Raw genomic sequence first — 18,091 nt, 5'->3', positions numbered from 1 at the left:
ATGTTTTTTTCCATAGCCTCACATGCATGTGGACGTTGAGCAATGAATAAAGAAGACTGAAGAAGAATCTGGGATGCATTTTAGCTATTGTGTTGGAGAAAAATAATAAAATGCCATGGGGAACCAGAAAAACAAACAAATTTGTGTTAGAATTACAATCAGAATGCTTCATAGAAGTAAGTCAAGATGGCCAGACTTCCTCTTTCATACTTTAGAAATATTACTGGTAGGGACCAGTTTCTGGAGAAGTGCAGCATATTTGGTAAATAGGAGGGTCAGGAAAAAAGAGAGAGACCCCAATGAAATGGATTGTTACCATGGCAGCACCAATTGTGAGGATGACATTGAACAAGGTGACGTTTCATTCTGTTGTGTGTAGGTTCTCTGTGGTTTGGAACGACTTTGATGACACCTACAAAGAGTTACAACATACTCAAGGTTACATTGTGGCTCTCAGGGAGTTGTTTAATAAGTTTTCTTCAGCATCAGCCTGAACTTGTGTATGACTAATTGAAGCTCTGTTCCACATTTGGCCATTGGCCTTGTTTTGGTTAATGATATAGAGCTTCTCCCTTGTCTCTTTCCCAGATGAAGTCAATTTGATTTTTGTATATTCATTTTGGTTATGTCCAGGTGTAAGCTATTGAAAAACGGTATTTGCAATGAATAAATCTTATACTTGCAAAATTCTGTCATGTGATTCCCAGCATAATTTTCATCACCAAGACCATTTTTTCCAACTATTGATCCTTCCTCTTTGTTTCCAACTTTCACATTTCAATTAACAGTAATTATAAATGCATCTTGATTAGCTACTCCTTATCATATCCTTTTGGGAAGGTATGAAAACTAAAGCCTTTTCCAAGCCATGAATAAATAACTTGTTGAGGAATTAAGTGTGTATCTGCATTTTGAAACAGGAGCTCTGGTAGTGTAGTGGTTATGAATAGAGCTGTGAACCTCAAGGTCAGCAGTTTGAAACTAACAGCTGTTTCGTGAGAGAAAGATGAGGCTTTCTGCTCCCATAAAGATTTATAGCCTCAGAAACCCTGTACAGGGTTGTTATGAGTCGGAACCGGCTCCACGGCACATAACCACCACCACCACCTGGATTTTGAAAAGTTCTAAGATGATTTAAAGTTTAGAAAAAAGATTATTGAGTGTACTACCAAAAGGAAACTCAATTTCATAATAATGGTAAAAGTAACGCAAACCCAAAGTGACAGAAGAAATGTGGTAATTATTAACGATAAAGAGAAAGTGGGCACAAATCAAGAATAGGACAAGAGGGCAAACAAAGTGTTTTGACCTACAGGGATCTGTGGTGAGGATGTTTCTATCAAATTTCAATCAAGACATAAGGATGTAGCATTCTTTTATTAAACACATTTATATCAATAAATGAATGTTTTTGTTATAAAGTGCAATCAAGTCAGTTCTGACTCAGAGAGTCCATGCAGTGACTGGTGGGTTTGGACTAATGACCTTGTGTTTCAAACTGAACTTGCAGCTCTATTGTTAATGTTGTATGCCTAACTTTTAGCTAATGGTTTAGTTAAAAAGGAATAAAAACCTTAATAAAATAAATGAAAATTATTTCAGATAAAAGTTCAATTTTTGGAACAAGTTGACATAGTTTATAACTTCTGAATTTAAGAATCCCAGTCTATTTGCTTTTATAGAATTATGCATTTAAAAGAGGCTAATTAAGTTTCAACATTTGCTCAAATGTTTACTGTTTCAGTCCCCTTGAATATTTAGAAACAGAGAAAAGAAAAATAGCATTGATACAAAATGGTGTTAAAATAAAAATCTCAAAGAATTCCTAAATCCTCAGCTTTGGCAAGCTTATATAATTGTATCAATCTTCATCTAGTACTGAATTTGTCATATGCAATCTACTTCATGGCAGTAGATTTAGTTTATTTTAGATGTAATTCTACTGGCACAAACTTAATAGCTATTTTTTTTTTTTTTAATTGAAATTCAGGTCTAGTAGAATGTGAAGTAATTTCTGGAGGCGAAACATTTAGAATTTCCTTCATTCCTCCAATTCTGCTGGTTGTAACATTTATAAGGATGGAAATCCTCAAGGACCATATAAGTAACATATGGGATGATTTAACATTTAAATACTTTAGGAGAAGCAGCACTGTCAGGAAGTTGTCTCCACACAGTTAAATCCATCAGCCCCACAAGGAATGGTGACAGTGAATGCCTGAGAGCATTTGGTCATTAAATTTTGCCTTCAATTTTTCATCCCAACATGGATTCCATGTTATACTGAGATCACCTGGAGGGAACAAGTAAAGCTTTTTAATAGTAGCATCTAGGAGAGAAAGAAAACCACTATTTTTTAAAGTGTTTATCCATCCTATCAATTCTGTTAAATCTGTCTCTGAAATCTTTCTTCTCTTGGCTGTAGCAACTCCATTTACAATCACATATTAATTCAAAACAGTCTTTAATCACCCCAGAGATATTTCAACTTTTGGGATGCTGTCTGAGTTCCCAGAATTTTCATTTATTTTTCTTTTTGCTTCTAGATTTTCTTTAGCACTTATTTTCAAAGAAGGATCCAGCAGTTTGTGGTACCTTGGCACAATCTTCATAGGAACCAGAATTTACAGGTCATTTAATTTTATTTGTTTCTATCTCAAAGAAACAATCAACAAAAATAAAAAGTGACTAACAACTAAGAGTTGCTTAAGGAATTTGAAAATAAAACCAGGATTGTCTGCCATGTTTGCACTTCAAAATATGTTATTTGATGACTAATTCTTGGGAGATATTTCAAATCCTAAATACCTTGGATAGTAACTTAATTATCAATTTGTACATCTAATCTTAATTTGCATGAGCCATTTTATGCCTGAAAAACCATTCCTGAAATACAAGCAGTACTTTTCCAATATTATTGAATGAATAATTTTAAAAGACACATAAAAGATGAATCAAGTTAAATAAGATCATATGAATTTGCCTTGGTCAAATTAATAGCACTATAAAGAAGGCTTGGTGGCACTGTAGAATAAGCACTAGGCTGTTAGCCACAAGGTAAGCATTTCAAAACCACCAGCCACATGGAACAAGAAAGAGGATGTTTTCTACTCCATCAAAAATGTACCTATGTGGAAAACCTATACAGGGTTGCCATGAGTCAGAATTGAGTTGACTGCAGTGAGTTTGTTAGGTTATTAGTGCTCTCAGTGCTGTAGATTTCCTAGTTAGTTTTATATGTCTTTTTAAATATTGTTGTTGGTAGGTGCTTCCCAGACCGGTGCCATCTTCACAACTGTTATGATGTTTTAGCCCATTGTTGCTGCTAATGCATCATTCCATCTTGTTGAGCATTTCCTCTTTTTGCTGACCTTCCACTTTTCTAAGCATTATGCCCTTCTTCAGCTACTGTTCCTCCTGATAATATGTCTAAAATACAAATGAAGAAATCTCATCTTCCTTAATTCTAAGGAGCAATTTGGCTATAGTTCTTCAACAACAGATTTGTCTGTCATTTTGCCAGTCCATGGTACTTTCAACATTATTCACCAAAACCAACATTCAAATGAACTGATTTTTCTAAGCTCTTTCTTATTCATTGCTCAAATTTCATAGACGTATGATGTAACTGAAAATGCCAAGGCTTGGACCAGACACACCTTAGTCCTCCAACTGACATATTTTTCTTCTTGAGCACTATAAAGCAGTGTTTTTTAGCCAACTGATTGGAAGAGATCCGTATTTGTGCCCATTTCAAAGAGAGATGACCCAATGTAATGTGGAAATAATCCAACATTAATATTGCATCCAAGTAAAATTTTGCTAAAGATAATTTTAAAATGTCTGCTGCCATACATTAAAAGAAAACTTCCAGAGATTCAAGACAATACAGGAGAAGATGCGAAATGAGGATCATTGCTGATGTCAGATGGATACTAGCTGAAAATAGCGAATACCAGAAAGATGTTTACCTGTGCTTTATTGAATATGAAAAGGCTTTTTTTTTTATTGACTATGCAAGAACTGTAGAAGAATTGATGCATTTGAGTTATGGTGATAGAAGAGAATATTGAAGGTACCATGGACTGCCAACAGAACAAACAGATCTGTGTTGGAAGAAGTACAGCTAGAGTGCTTCTTAGAAGCCAGGATGGCCAGATTTTGTCTTTCAGGCTTTGGATATGTTATCAGGAGGGAACAGTCACTGTAGAAGACTATCATGTTTGGTAAAGTGAAGGGCCAGGGAAAAAGGGAAGACCCCAATGAGATGGATTGGCACAGTGGCAGAAACAAAGAGCTTAGGCATAGGGATTGTGAGGTTGGCCAAGAACTGGACAGTGTTTTGTCCTTTTGTGTATATGGTCACTATGAGTTGCTACCAACTCAATGGTACCTAACGACAATAGCAACGTATATATTTGGAATGTTTTAACTGATCAATAGGAGGAAAGCCACCCAAAGGATACAAAAATGAAGGAGATATTTCATATATAATACAATATGCTTCTAAGTGAGGCATAAGTGGTAAGTTTATTAACAATTTACCTTAAGAGACACCAGTTATTTAGAAAGAAATTTAACCTCTGTACAATTGCTGTAATCATTTACATGGTGGAGCAATTAGTATAGCCTATGACTATGGGGGGAGTCCTGGTGTGGCACTGTGGGTTAATGCATCAGACTGCAAAGTCATTTGAACTGCAGTGTCAGTGGTTCAAGCTCACCAGCTGCTCCTTGGAAACCCTATACAGGGTTGCTATGGGTCAAAATTGACTCGATGGCACTTAACAACAAGACTATGGGGAAGAAATGGCATCAAGAGAAACAATCTCAGAATTAGAGTGGTGCCAGTGTGCTATGGTTAGGTTTCTGCTCTCTTAGCATCCTCCCAAAACATTAAATTAGGTTTTGCATTTGAATCTCTTGATTTATTTAATTTCAGTAAAATAAGCCATTTTAGTAGACTGCAATCACCCCAAAGTCATACCTAGTAATATGTGACAGATAATCTTAGTGAACTGAATTCTCTTTTAAGATGTTATTAATTTAGAAGAAGTTGGCGATGATCCTTTACTTTATTTACATAATATACACACCAATATTCAAGATGCTCACTGATAAAGTGTGTTTTGACACAGTCAGCTATGTCTTTCTCATTTAGGCTATAATGGTAAAAGCTTCTGATGCTCTTATCCTTAAGAGATCCTTGATGCATTAACTACTTTTCTTGTGCCTTAAACTGTCACTTGACTCTGGGCCATTTGGGTAAAAATAAGCAAGAATGTTATAAATAAGGGTTTAGGGAAAATGTAATTATATATGCAGAAAATAAAGTCTGAGAAAAATGCTAAATATATTTCATGTGACAGTACTTTCACTTATACAATGGATCATTATAAACATTGTTGTCAATTTTATTATTTCTCAACATTCTTTTATTTTATAATTAACATTTTCAGTAGCAATAAGAAAGAAAAAAGGAAAGGAATATGCCTCTTTTAGTACTAAAGATTTATTTCTTAAATAAACAGATTTTTAACATGTAATTTACACGTAGCTTTTTTGATACTTATTAGCTACTATAGAGATTGGAATAAAATTATGGGCTATTTAAAGTTTGAATATGCATCAGTATCCACTTCCCAAAACAAAATTGAATTAAAGTTTCAGTGGCATTGATTCTGACTCATCTATGTTCCATATGTTATTTAATAGATAATTTTTCATTGAAACAGATCAACAAGACTTTCTTCTTAGATGCTTCTGGGTGAATTCCAACCTGTACTTTTTCAATTAGCAAGCAAGCACATTAACTTTTTTGACTACTCAGGGACTACAGTACTTCAATTATTACCATTTTTTTAGTAAGATTTTGCCTATATATGATTGTTTAAAATGGACACTGTTGAAGCTATCAAATATTACTCTACAGTACATAATTGTTTTCATTTAAGTCAAGCAATATTTTCATAATGTCTCAGTTTGGGTCTTCTGAGTTAGTAGTGCAAATGTTTTGCTTGAGGAGAAAAAGGCAATGCTTATATGGTAGTCAGAATGATAACCCACCAAAGAAATTCATGTCCTCATTTGAATCTTGGAATTTGAAAATATGTTATTGAAATAAGGAGCTTATTTTTATTAACTTGTTGTTGTTGTTAAATGTGATACATAAGTTCCTACCCATAACAACTCTGTATAAGTTTTTTGAAAAGTGGCTTGTAAGTTTGAATCACTGACCTGGAGGTTAGCAGTGCCCAGAGATTATCCTCCAATACCACACCAGAAATCTGAATACAATATATACAAAGTGCCCTTCATGTTAAAATAGGCAAGTCATAGTTAGAGATTTCAGAATGCTGCTTCTTTGAAAAGTTAGCAAGAAGCCATGTAATTATGAAATAAGTCTTCCTCTAGACATGTAATTAGAGGGACCAGATCAATGTACAATAAATATTCTTGACGTAGGTACACAAAGTGGTGACACCAAAGAAGCAGTAAAGAAGTACCAACTGCAAATGAAGATCCACAACAGGAGACAGAACAGTGGAATTCCTGGCCTACAGACCAAGTAAAGCTGAATGTGCTTCATTTGCATAGTGAAGTTTCCAAGGCACATAATTGGAGAACTAGGTTGGCTGACACAGAGAGCTACAGCTGATTGTGCTCAAACTGGGAATTACTGAAATAGACTGTACCTTGGGCATTTATCAACATCTCTAAAAGTGGTGTGTAACATTTCCAGGGAATAAAGTCCTATTTGTTTGCACAACAATGGTGTCTGAATTTTGTGTAGACATTGCAATTCATTTTCCAATGATTGATTATGAAGTGCTATGGGACAGATGGTTGGTAACATCTTTTTGCTCATAGAATTCTTCAGTATTCGAAGTTAAGGCTTAATTTTTTTTCCCTATATTTTAGCAAGAAAAGCTGAGCATGTTCTTCCATTTTTGTTTTCTGACTCCAAGTTCTTGTACATTTCATTATAATTCTTTCATTTGTCTTCTCAAGCTGACCTTTGAAACTTTCTGTTCAGCTCTTTTGACTCCTCATTTCTTCAATTTGCTTTAGCTTCTCTACTTTCAAGAACTAATTTCATAATCTTTTTTGATATCTGTTTTGGTCTCTTCTTTCTTTTCTGTCCTTTAAAACACCTTTGCTTTCTTCATGGATGATGCTTTGATATCATTTCACAACTCATCTTGTATTTGGTAATTAGTGCCTAATGCATAAAGTTTATTCTTGAAATGATCTTTAAATTTAAGTGAGATAAACTGAAATGCACATATTCAAGTAAAAACTGACACTGAAGAAAATTGAAACCAGTCCATAAAAGTCAAAATATGAGCATGAATATATCTCACCTGAAATTAGAGACCATCTCAAGAACTGATTTGATGCATTAGACACTAAAGACGGATGACCAGAAGAGCTGCATGGATGAAAGCAAAACATCATTCAGTAAGAATACACAATGTCATTTAATAGGAAAGACCAAAATGGATATCAAAAGAAACTATAAAATTTACTCTCCAGTGTAGAGATCCTATAGTGACAGGAAGAAATGAAGAATTGAAAGAACAGAAAATTTCAAAGGGCAGCTCATGAAGACAAATTTAAGTGCTATAATAAAAATGTGCAAAGACCAGATGTTAAAATACCAAAAGGGAAAAACAAATTCAGCATTTCACTAGCTGAAAGAACTAAATAAAAAGTCAAGTTTTGTCTTGCAATACTGAAGGATTCTATGGGCAAAATCCACCACTCATCTGTCAGTTTGTAGTATTGCAGTGGCTTGTGAGTTGCTATGATTCTGGAAGCTATACCACAGGTATTTTAAATAGCAGCAATGTCAACCATGGGGGACAGGTTTCATATGAGCTTCCAGATGAAGGCAGACTAGGAAGAAGAGGCAAACTACTTATGAATATTCAGTCACTGAAAACCTTATGAATATCAGAGGAACACAGTCAGATATAGTACCAGAAAATAAGCACCTTTTGAATACACTCAAAATGTGACCGGGGAAGAGCTGTCTCCTCAAAGCAGACTTGACCATGATGACGTGAATGGAGTAAAGCCCTTGGGACCTTCATTTTCTAATGGGGCACAACTCAAAATGAAGAGAAACAGCTGTAACATCCATTAATACTCAGAACGTGGAATGTATGAAATATCAATCTAGGAAAATTGGAAATTGTCAAAAATTTAATGGAACGCCTAAACATCAATATCTTAGGCATTAGTGATCTAAAATGGACTGGTATTGACCATTTTGAGAACCACATGGTTTACTATGTTGGGAATGAAAAACTTTAAAAGGAATGGTGTTGCATACAATGTAAAAAGAACATATCAAGATCTGTCCTGAGGTACAACACTGTAATAGAATAATATTCATGTGTCTACAGGGATACACAAAGGATTGTAAAAGGACCTTTACCTCATGCCTTATACAAAAGAAAGTCAGCATGGATTAAAGACCTAAATGTGAATCCCAAAATTACGAAACCCATCAATGAAAAAATAAGGACAAATGTTGATGTTGTTGTTGGGTGCCATCGAATCAGCATCGATCCATAGTGACCATATGTGCAGCAGAACAAAACACTGCCTGATCCTGTGTCAACTTCACTAATGTTGACACTCTTGAGTCCATCAATGGTGCCACTTGGCCAGTCCATCTCACAGGGGGTCTTTATATCTTTCTCTGACCCTCCATCTTACCAAAGATGGTATCCTTCTCCAGAGACTGGTCCCTCCTGACAATATGTCCGAAGTAAATTCCATGTTCCAATTTTCAATGGATATTTACAGCTGTTTCTCTTTATTTTGAGTTGTGCCCCATCCACAGATGAAGGTCCCCCAGGCTTTTCTCCCATGGACTTTATTCTGTTCATGTCATCACAGTCAACTCTACTTTGAGGAAGCAACACTTTCCCAGTTACACTTTGAGTGGCTTCTAATCTGAGGGGCTCATATTCCAGCACTATATATGACAGTGTTTCTCTGCTATTCATATGGTTTTCAGTGACTAATATTCAGAAGTAGTTCATCACTCTTTCTTCCTAGTTGTCTTCATTTGGAAGCTCACCTGAAACCTGTCCACCATGGGTGACCCTGTTGGTATTTAAAATACTGGTGGCATAGCTTTCAGAATCACAGCAACTCACAAGCCACCACAGTACGACAAACTGACAGATGAGTGGTGGAGGGACAAATGAGAGGGCTCTAACTCAGGGAATACACAGACTACCAAATATTTTGAAAACTGCACAAATAAAATTAGACAAAATAGATGATTGGTACATACTAAAAATTAAAAACTAATGTGCATCAAAAGAATTTACCAAAACAGTGAAAAGGGAACCTACAGAATGGAAAAATCTTTTGCAACGACACATCAGACAAGAGACTCATTTCTAAAATATATAGGAATCTATAACACCTCTACAAGGAAAAAAACAAATAACCCAATAAAGAAAATGGGCACTCAACATGAACAGATACTTCACCAAGGAGGAGATCTAGGCAGCCAACAAACATATGAAGACATATTCACAATCACTATCCATTGTTCTTGTTGTTGTTAGGTGCCATCAAGTCTGTACCTTACTCCTAGCAACCTTATGCACAGCAGAACGAAACACTGCCCAATCCTGGGCCAAACTCATTACTGTCGATACACTTGAGTTTATTGATGCTGCCACTTGGCCAATCCATCTAGCTATTAGAGAGATGCAAATCAAAACAAGAATGAGATATCATCTCACACCAGCAATAACAACAAAGATTAAAAAAAATAGAGGAAATAAATTGCTGGCAAGGGTGTAGAGAGACTAGGATGCTCCTGCATTGATGGCAGTATTGCAAAATGGTCCAACCTCTCTGAAAAGCAATATGGCATTTTCTCAAAGGTTGGAAATGAAAATACCTTGTGATCTAGCAATTCCTCTACTTGGTATTTACCCACAAGAAATACTAGCCATAACACAAGTCGATATATGCACATCAATGTTCATAGCAGCACTATTTACAATAGCAAAAAGATGGAAACAGCCTAAGTGGCCATCAACTGGAAAATGGATAAATAAACTTTGGTAGATACACACAATGGAATATTATGCTACCTTGAAGAATAGCAAGGAAACTGCAAGCCACCATATAACATGGATGAACCTTGAGGATATTATGTTGGGTGAAATTAGTCAATCACAAAAGGAGAAATACTGCATAGGACCACTACTGTAAAAGACTAAGAAAAATAACCCATACTAAAAGGGAGGGTGATTCTTTGCTGGTTACCAGCATGTGGTATAGCATAGTGTAAGGAATAGACACAGGATAGTTTATGTGATACACAAGAAGGAGGAAGGGAATGGAAGAACAAGTACTGATGCTTACTTTTTGTTTCCAACCTTTGCATTTCAATCACTCATAATTATCAATATATTTTGATTGCATGTTTCATTAATTTCAGACTGAAGAAGTTGATAGAAGTCTTTAATTTCATCACCATAAGTTTTAGTAATAGTTGAGTAAATTGAAAAATAGTGGTTAACTGATCTTCACGTCAGATGTTAATGCTCAGAAGAGACTACCTACTTCAAAGATGACATAAAAACCAGGTCTATAGAGTCAATATCTTAATTATATCATTTCAGTCCTCTGCCACCAGTGTTGTTCAAAAGGTTTATGAATGGAATAGGCCTAGGTATAAGGTTACGTGATATGTATAGATATGGGAACCTGAATACTGTTTTATAAAGACTATTCTATCTAGGCTTTTATAAAAAGTAATCTGCACAGTCAGTAGGACTGATATGCTGTTGTTGTTGTGCCGTGAAGTCGGTTCCGACTCATAGTGACCCTGTACAGGGTTTCTGAGGTTGTAAATCTTTATGGGAGCAGAAAGCTCATCTTTCTCCCATGGAACAGCTGGTAGTTTCGAACCACTGACCTTGTGGCTCACAGGCCCATTTGGAACCACTGCACTACCAGAGCTCCTTAGGACTTATATAGTTTTTGTAAATTTGCCTCATTCTCAAGGTACAAAGTTTAGTCACTTGCAGCAAGGTACTATATCTTCATTCACTTTATTTAAAGGGACATGACTCATCCTTGCAAGAATCCATACAGGTTAAGTACCCCCTAACCCTGTTCATAGTGTCTCTAATGTCTGAAGGTTCTGGAAGTTTAACATAATCCCAATTACTTCAAACAGTATTTCATATGAGAAGATAAATTTTACAATGTAGGTGACAATATGTATTTGGTAATGAAATCCACTGTTTTAATCAAATATCTTACTATTTCCAGTGAGACATATACATGCATATATATATAGAGAGAAGTTTATTATCAAGGAAATGGCTCACAATTGTAGAAAGGCACTGTGGGTTTATGTGCTTGACTGCAAAGTCAGTTTGAAGCAATGTTGGTGCTTCAATCTTGTCAGCTGCTCCTCAGAATCCCTATACAGTGTCTCTATGGGTTGGAACTGACTCAACAGCAATTTAAAACAACAACAGCAAGTGCCCAACAGAATAAAGAGAGAGTCCCTTCCACATGTCCATTATATTGGACATAGGACTCACCCTCAAATGAACATCCTTTCAATTTGGCTGTTTATAGCCAATCATCATAGGATTAACTATGGCTGTATTAGGTTTCATCACTGTGGGAATAAGTACATCTCAAATGTTAAATATCTGAAAATCTTGGCCTAGTCAAAGTCACACAGAACCCTAACCATTACAATCATTAATAATACATGCAAGTAGAACTTTTCCAAAATAGATGCAAGGATATATTGACAGGGACCTGAAAGAAATTCAAGCCAAATTCAGAAGAGGACATGGAACTAGAGCAATCATTGTTGACATTAGATGGCCCGACACTGAAAGCAGAAAGTATCAGGAAGATACTTACTTGTTTTTTATTGAGTACACACAGGCTTTCAACTGTGTGGATCATGGCAAGATGGGGATAACAGAGTGAAGAAAAGTTATTTCAGAATATTTCATTGTTCTTATGAGGAACTTGTACATAGAAAAAGAGGTAGTCCTTAGAGCTGAACAAAGAGATACTGAATGTTTTAAAATCAGGAAAAGCATAAGCCAGGGTTGTATCCTTTCACCACAATTATTCAATCTGTATGCTGAGCAAATAATCTGAGAAGTTGGATTATATGAAGAAGAGTGTGCCACCAGATTGGAGGAAGACTCACTAACCACCACCTGTGATATGCAGATGACACAATCTTGCTTGCTGGAAGAGAACAGGACTTGAAATACTTATTGATGAAGGTAAATGACTATAACGTTCAGTATGGATTGCACCTCAATATTAAGAAAGCATAAATAGTCACCACCAATAAAGAGTATTTTGACAAATGGAAAATCAATTGAAGTTGTTAAACACTTCATTTTGCTTGGATTCACAATCAACACACAGAAAATCCAATTATGGACTATATTAGGCAAATCTACTGCAAAAGAGCTCTTTAAAGTACTAAAGAGCAAGGATGTCATTTTGAGTACTAAGGTGTACCTGAACCAGCCTTGATATTTTCAATGCCTCATATGCATGAGAAATTTGGTCAATTAATAAGGCAAACCATAGAAAAATTGACAAATTTAAATTATGGTGTTGAACAACATTAAAAATATCATGGACTGTCAGAAGAAAAAAATAAATTTGTCCACAGAAGTCCAGTCAAAATGTTCCTTAGAATCCAAAATGGAGAGACCTCACCCTTCATACTTCAGATATGCTACCACCACTTGTCTGCTACCACCACAGTCATACTGTGGTGGCTGGCATGTTTCTGTGGTTCTAGAAGATATGCACTGGTATTTCAAACAAAAGCAGGGTAATCCATGGTGGGCAGGTTTCAACTGCACTTCCAGATAAAGACAGATTAGGCAGACTGAAACACAGATTACTTCTGAATAGAATATTGACTATTGAAACATGATGAAGAACACCAGAATATTGTCAGATATAGTGCCAGAAGATGAACCCCTTCTGGTTGTAAGACATTCAGAATCAGATAAAGAAAGAGCTGCCACGTCACAGTAGAGTTGACCATGACGATGCAAATGAAATGAAGCCTTTGGGATCTCCATTTGCTAATGAGTGCAACTCAAATTGAAGACAAACAACTACAAACATCCATTAATAAACAGTACATATAATGTACAAAATATGAATATAGGAAAACTGGAAAATTTCAAAAGTGTAATGAACACATAAACATTGCTATTCTAGGCATTAGTGAGCTGAAACAGACTATTATTGGCTATTTTGAATCCGACAATCACTTGGTTTTCTATGCCAGAATAACACATTAAAGAGAATGGTATCACCTTCATAATCAAAAGGAACATTTCGAAAACTGTCTTGAAATACAACGTAGTGCACCATAGGATAATATTCATATACCTACAAGAAAACTAAGTAAACCCCACAATTATTTAAATTTACGCACCAGTCACTAAAGCAAGTGATAATGAAATTCAAGGATTCTATCAACTTCCTCAGTTTGAAATTGATCAAACATACAATCAAGATATAGTGATAATTACTGTCAATTGGAATGCAAAGATTGGAAACAAAGAGGAAGTTTCAGATTGGAAAATATTCCTTGTTGATAGAAATGATGCTGGAGATTACTTGATAGAATATTTTAAGTCCAATGACTTCATTGCATATACCTTTTTCAACAACATAAAAGATGACAATACACATGGACCTCACCTGATGGAATACACAGAAATCAAACTGATGACACCTTTAGAAAGAGATGGTGGGGAAGTTTCATATCATAAGCCAAAGAAAGGTCATAGGCAAACTGGAACAGACTATCAATCTATCAATTGCTCATATACAAGTTAAGGCTGAAGCTGAAGAAAATTAATACAAACCCACAGAACCAAAATATGATCTTGAACATATACCACCTAAATTTAGATATCATCTGAAGAACATATTTAATGTATTAGACACTAAAAAAAAAAGAAGAAGTTGTGGGGTGCCATCATACAAGAAGAAAGCAAAAGGTCATTAAGAAGACGAGAAAGAACGTAAAGATCAAAATGTGTGTTAGAAGAGATTCTGAAACTTTCTTTTCAGCATAGAGATGCTAAAGCAAATGAAAGTAGTGAGGAGGTGAAAAAGCTGAACAGAAAAATTATTTGACATGAAATAGAGAATGGGAAGAATTGACTTGTCTGAAGTTCAAGTAGTTGGTGAAATCCTGAGACCATTAACATTGACCTAGCCACAGAGGGCTAGAACTGAGAAAGAAGCAACCAGCTGACCTGAAGTGGGAGAAGGCAAACTATAACTTCCAAATTTGCAGATAGTACCCATTTGACCTAGCTTGGGTGATAGCTAACCAGAACTCGACCAGATGAAGATAAAGAAATTTGATAAACTGGACTTATGCTTATAGATGCAGGTGCTCGAAATTCCAACCAAAATGGAAACATTCTATAGCAGCTGAGGACTCTAGACTCATGGAAATAAAAAGGCTTTGTGCTGGTGGCCAGGAGGCATGCTTGCAAAATGTGCCCTTTGGTTGTTTAAATGATTATATATTCCTGAGTGTTTTTGTGTACATCATAAATAAATAAATATACATACATAAATACATACAAACATACATACATAGAGAAAGAAATAACAGACAGGCCTATAAAATGAACACTAACACCAGGGAAAGAGCATACGCTTCAGAAAAATCAACTATATGAATCCACAGGAGCACCATTTGCCCTAAAACAAAGCTCAGAAAACAGAAAAGGAGAGGAAAGAAAGACAAATGGAAATGGGAAGCACAGAGACAGTTGTTGTTAATGTTGTTAGGTGCCATCGAGTTGGTACCGACTCATAGCAACCTTATGCACAGCAGAATGAAACATTGTCAGATGCTGGACCAACCTCACTACTGTTGCCACGCTTGAGTCTATATATGCTGCCACTTGGTCAATCCATCTCATTGGGGGTCTTCCTCTTTTTTCTTGACCTTCCACCTTACCAAGCATGATATCATTCCCCAGTGACTGGTCCCTCAGGACAATAAGTCCAAAGTGTGAGAGATAAAGTTTGGTGATCTTGGCCTTCAAGGAGCACTCTGGCTGCACTTCTTCCAAAACAGATCTATTGGTTCTTTTGGCAGCTCATGGCACTTTTAATATTCTCCTCCAACACCGTAACTCAAAGACATCAATTCTACTGTGGTCTTCCTAATTCACTGTCCAGCCTTCTCATACATAGGAGGTTATTGAAAACACCATGGTTTAGTCCTCAAGCTGACATATTTGCTTTCCAACACTTTAAAAAAATGTCTTGTGCAGCAGATTTGCTCAATGCAATACATTGCTTGATGTCTTAACTGCTGCTTCCATGAGTGTTGATAATTGATCCATGAAGCATGAAGTCCTTGACAACTTCAATCTTTTCTCTGTTGATAAGAATGTTGTTTATTGGTCTAGTGTTGAGGATTTTTGTTTTCTTGACATTGAGTTGTAATCCACACTGAAGGCTGTACTCTTTGATCTTCATCACTAAATGTTTTAAGTCCTCATCACTTTCAGCAAGCAAGGTTGTATCATCTACATATCACGGGTTGTTAATGAGTCTTCCTCCAATCCTGATGCCACGTTTTTCCTCATACAACCCAGGTTTTCAGATTAATTGCTCAGCATACAGGTTGAATAAGCATGGTGAAAGAATACAACCTTGTCCCACACCTTTCTTAATTTTAAACCATTCAGTGTTCCCATGTTCTGTTCGAACAACTGCCTCTTGGTCCATGTACAGATTCCTCATGAGTAAAATTAAGTGTTCCACAATACTCATACTTCACAATGTTGTCCATAGCTTGTCATGAGCCACACAACCGAAGACATTTGCGTAGTCAAAAAAGCACAGGTAAACATCTTTCTGATATTCTCTGCTTTCAGCCAAGATCCATCGGACATCAGCAATGATATCCCTCATTCCACGGCCTCTTCTGAATCTGGCTTGAACCTCTGGAAATTCTCTGTCAATGCATGACTGTAGCCATTTCTGTATAACCCTTAGCAAAACTTTACTCGCATGAGATATCAAAGGGATTGTCTGATGATTTCCACATTCCCGTGGGTCACCTCTCTTTGGAATGGGCACAAATATGGATCTCTTCCAATCATTTGACCAGATAATTGCCTTCCAATTTTTTTTTGGCATAGATGAGTGAGTGCCTCCTGTGCCACCTCACTTTCTTGAAATATTTCTATTTTTAATCCATCATATCCTGGTGCTTTGTTCTTTGCTTTTATATCACCATGACTATATTCATTTTCATGTATATACTCCAGTACCTCCAACATGCAAACACCTAACTGCAGGACAGTTGATTTTTTAAAAGTGCCATTCTTGTCTGAGATGGTCTGTAAATCTATTCCCAGTCTTTCCATTACCACAAATCTGTAACTTCTTCCATTACATGTAGTCAGACCAGATCCTAAAATTGAGGAATTCCTAAATAATCAAGATGCTTGAGTGGTATCCATCTTTGGATCCAGCTTTTTTTTTTCAGCTCTCTGATAAAATTTAAGTTCTGAAAATAATGGACTATTTTCTTGATGTTTCACCTTAATTACATGCTTTGCAACTTCATCTGGTTTATTTGTAGGGAGTGCCCAGCCCTGAGCCACTCAGAACAAAGCCAATTCTAGGCAAAGGTCTTTACTCCCTGAAGTATAAATAGGGAGAAATGTCCTGTTCCCAGTTTAAAAGCAGTAACCACAGCATCAAAGTAATCTCCAAGTCCTACAGAACACAATAAGCTAAATACACCAATCCATATCCTACAGAGCCAATCATCTTCCCCAGCATCCATTGTTTCCCTACTATATCATTCAGAACCTGGCCTTCTGGAAGGGGAATAGGAAGTTTGTATTTGTCATTTCTTTTTGGAGGCATCACTTTGGCACACAGTGTCCCCGCCACTAGGCCACATGTCTACTTGCCTCCCGCCTTCTGCGGTGCAGCTGTTTTATAGCACTTTTGTATCATTTGTTTTGTATCATGCAGTGTTCTGATTTCACCATCATCTTTGATTGACAGCTTTGCTGGGTATATGATTCTTGGTTGGCAGTTTTATTTCTTTCATACTTTAGTATATGTTTCCCTATAGTCTTCTTGCCTGCATAGTTTCTACTGAGAAATGAGAGCTTAATCTTACTGGTTTTCCTTTGTAGCTAACAACTCTTTTTTCCTTAGCTGCTTTCAGGATTCTCTTCTTGTCTTTGGTAATGAAAAGCTTAATTATGATATGTGCTGTTGATTTTCTTTGCAGTCCTATCCTTTCTGTTTTTTTGTTTTGTTTTTCAGCTAATTGAATGCTTATCTTATCATTTTTCAAGATGTTAAAGAAATTTTCTTCCAACAACACTTCAACTATCTCTTCTGTGGTTTTCTTTGTCTCTTCCTGTTCTGGAATTTCAATCAGCCTCAAGCTATTCTTCTTCATGTTGTCCCACATGAACCTCAGTCTTTCTTCAGATTTTTTCATTCTTTTTTCTGCTTGTTCTTCTATCTTAGGAATATTGAGAGATTTATCTTCAAGTTCACTTATTCTGGCTTCCATTCCTTAAATTCTACCTCTTAGCCCTTTTAGTGTATTGACTATTCCTGATATTATAGTATTAATCATGTAGACCTCTTTTTGCTGCTTTTTTAATGTCCACAATGCTGTATCTATTTTGTTTCATTGTTCCTATAGCACTATTCTGACTTCTTCCTTATTTCAACTTTTCTGTGGAATATTTGGATACACCTCAATATCAGTCTCCTAAATTCCCTTTTAGATAATTCCAAAGCCTCTTCACCCTCCAGTGACATCCCTACTTGTCCTTCTTGCTTATTTCTTTGAATTACTCCTAGTTTATGCCTATGAACAGAATATTCTGCTACATTTTGCATATTTTGATGTTTTTGTTTCAATTAGATAAACTTATGGCGGTGGATTCTTAAGGACAGTCCAATTGTCACCTGGTAGTTATGATAAGAAAATGGGCTTCTCTATTAAATGTTCTTA

At 36.1% G+C, this 18,091-nt stretch overlaps 1 pseudogene; it reads right to left on the bottom strand.

Annotated features, from left to right (window-relative positions):
* Window positions 1-439: 439 nt before the first annotated feature.
* LOC102825906 lies at window positions 440-16,974 on the bottom strand (annotated as a pseudogene).
* Between the last annotated feature and the right edge of the window lie 1,117 nt (window positions 16,975-18,091).

The sequence above is a fragment of the Chrysochloris asiatica genome, unplaced genomic scaffold (genome assembly GCF_000296735.1).
Source record: "Chrysochloris asiatica unplaced genomic scaffold, ChrAsi1.0 scaffold00153, whole genome shotgun sequence".
Lineage (NCBI taxonomy): Eukaryota > Metazoa > Chordata > Mammalia > Afrosoricida > Chrysochloridae > Chrysochloris > Chrysochloris asiatica.
This window is presented reverse-complemented; position numbering and strand designations above follow the sequence as displayed.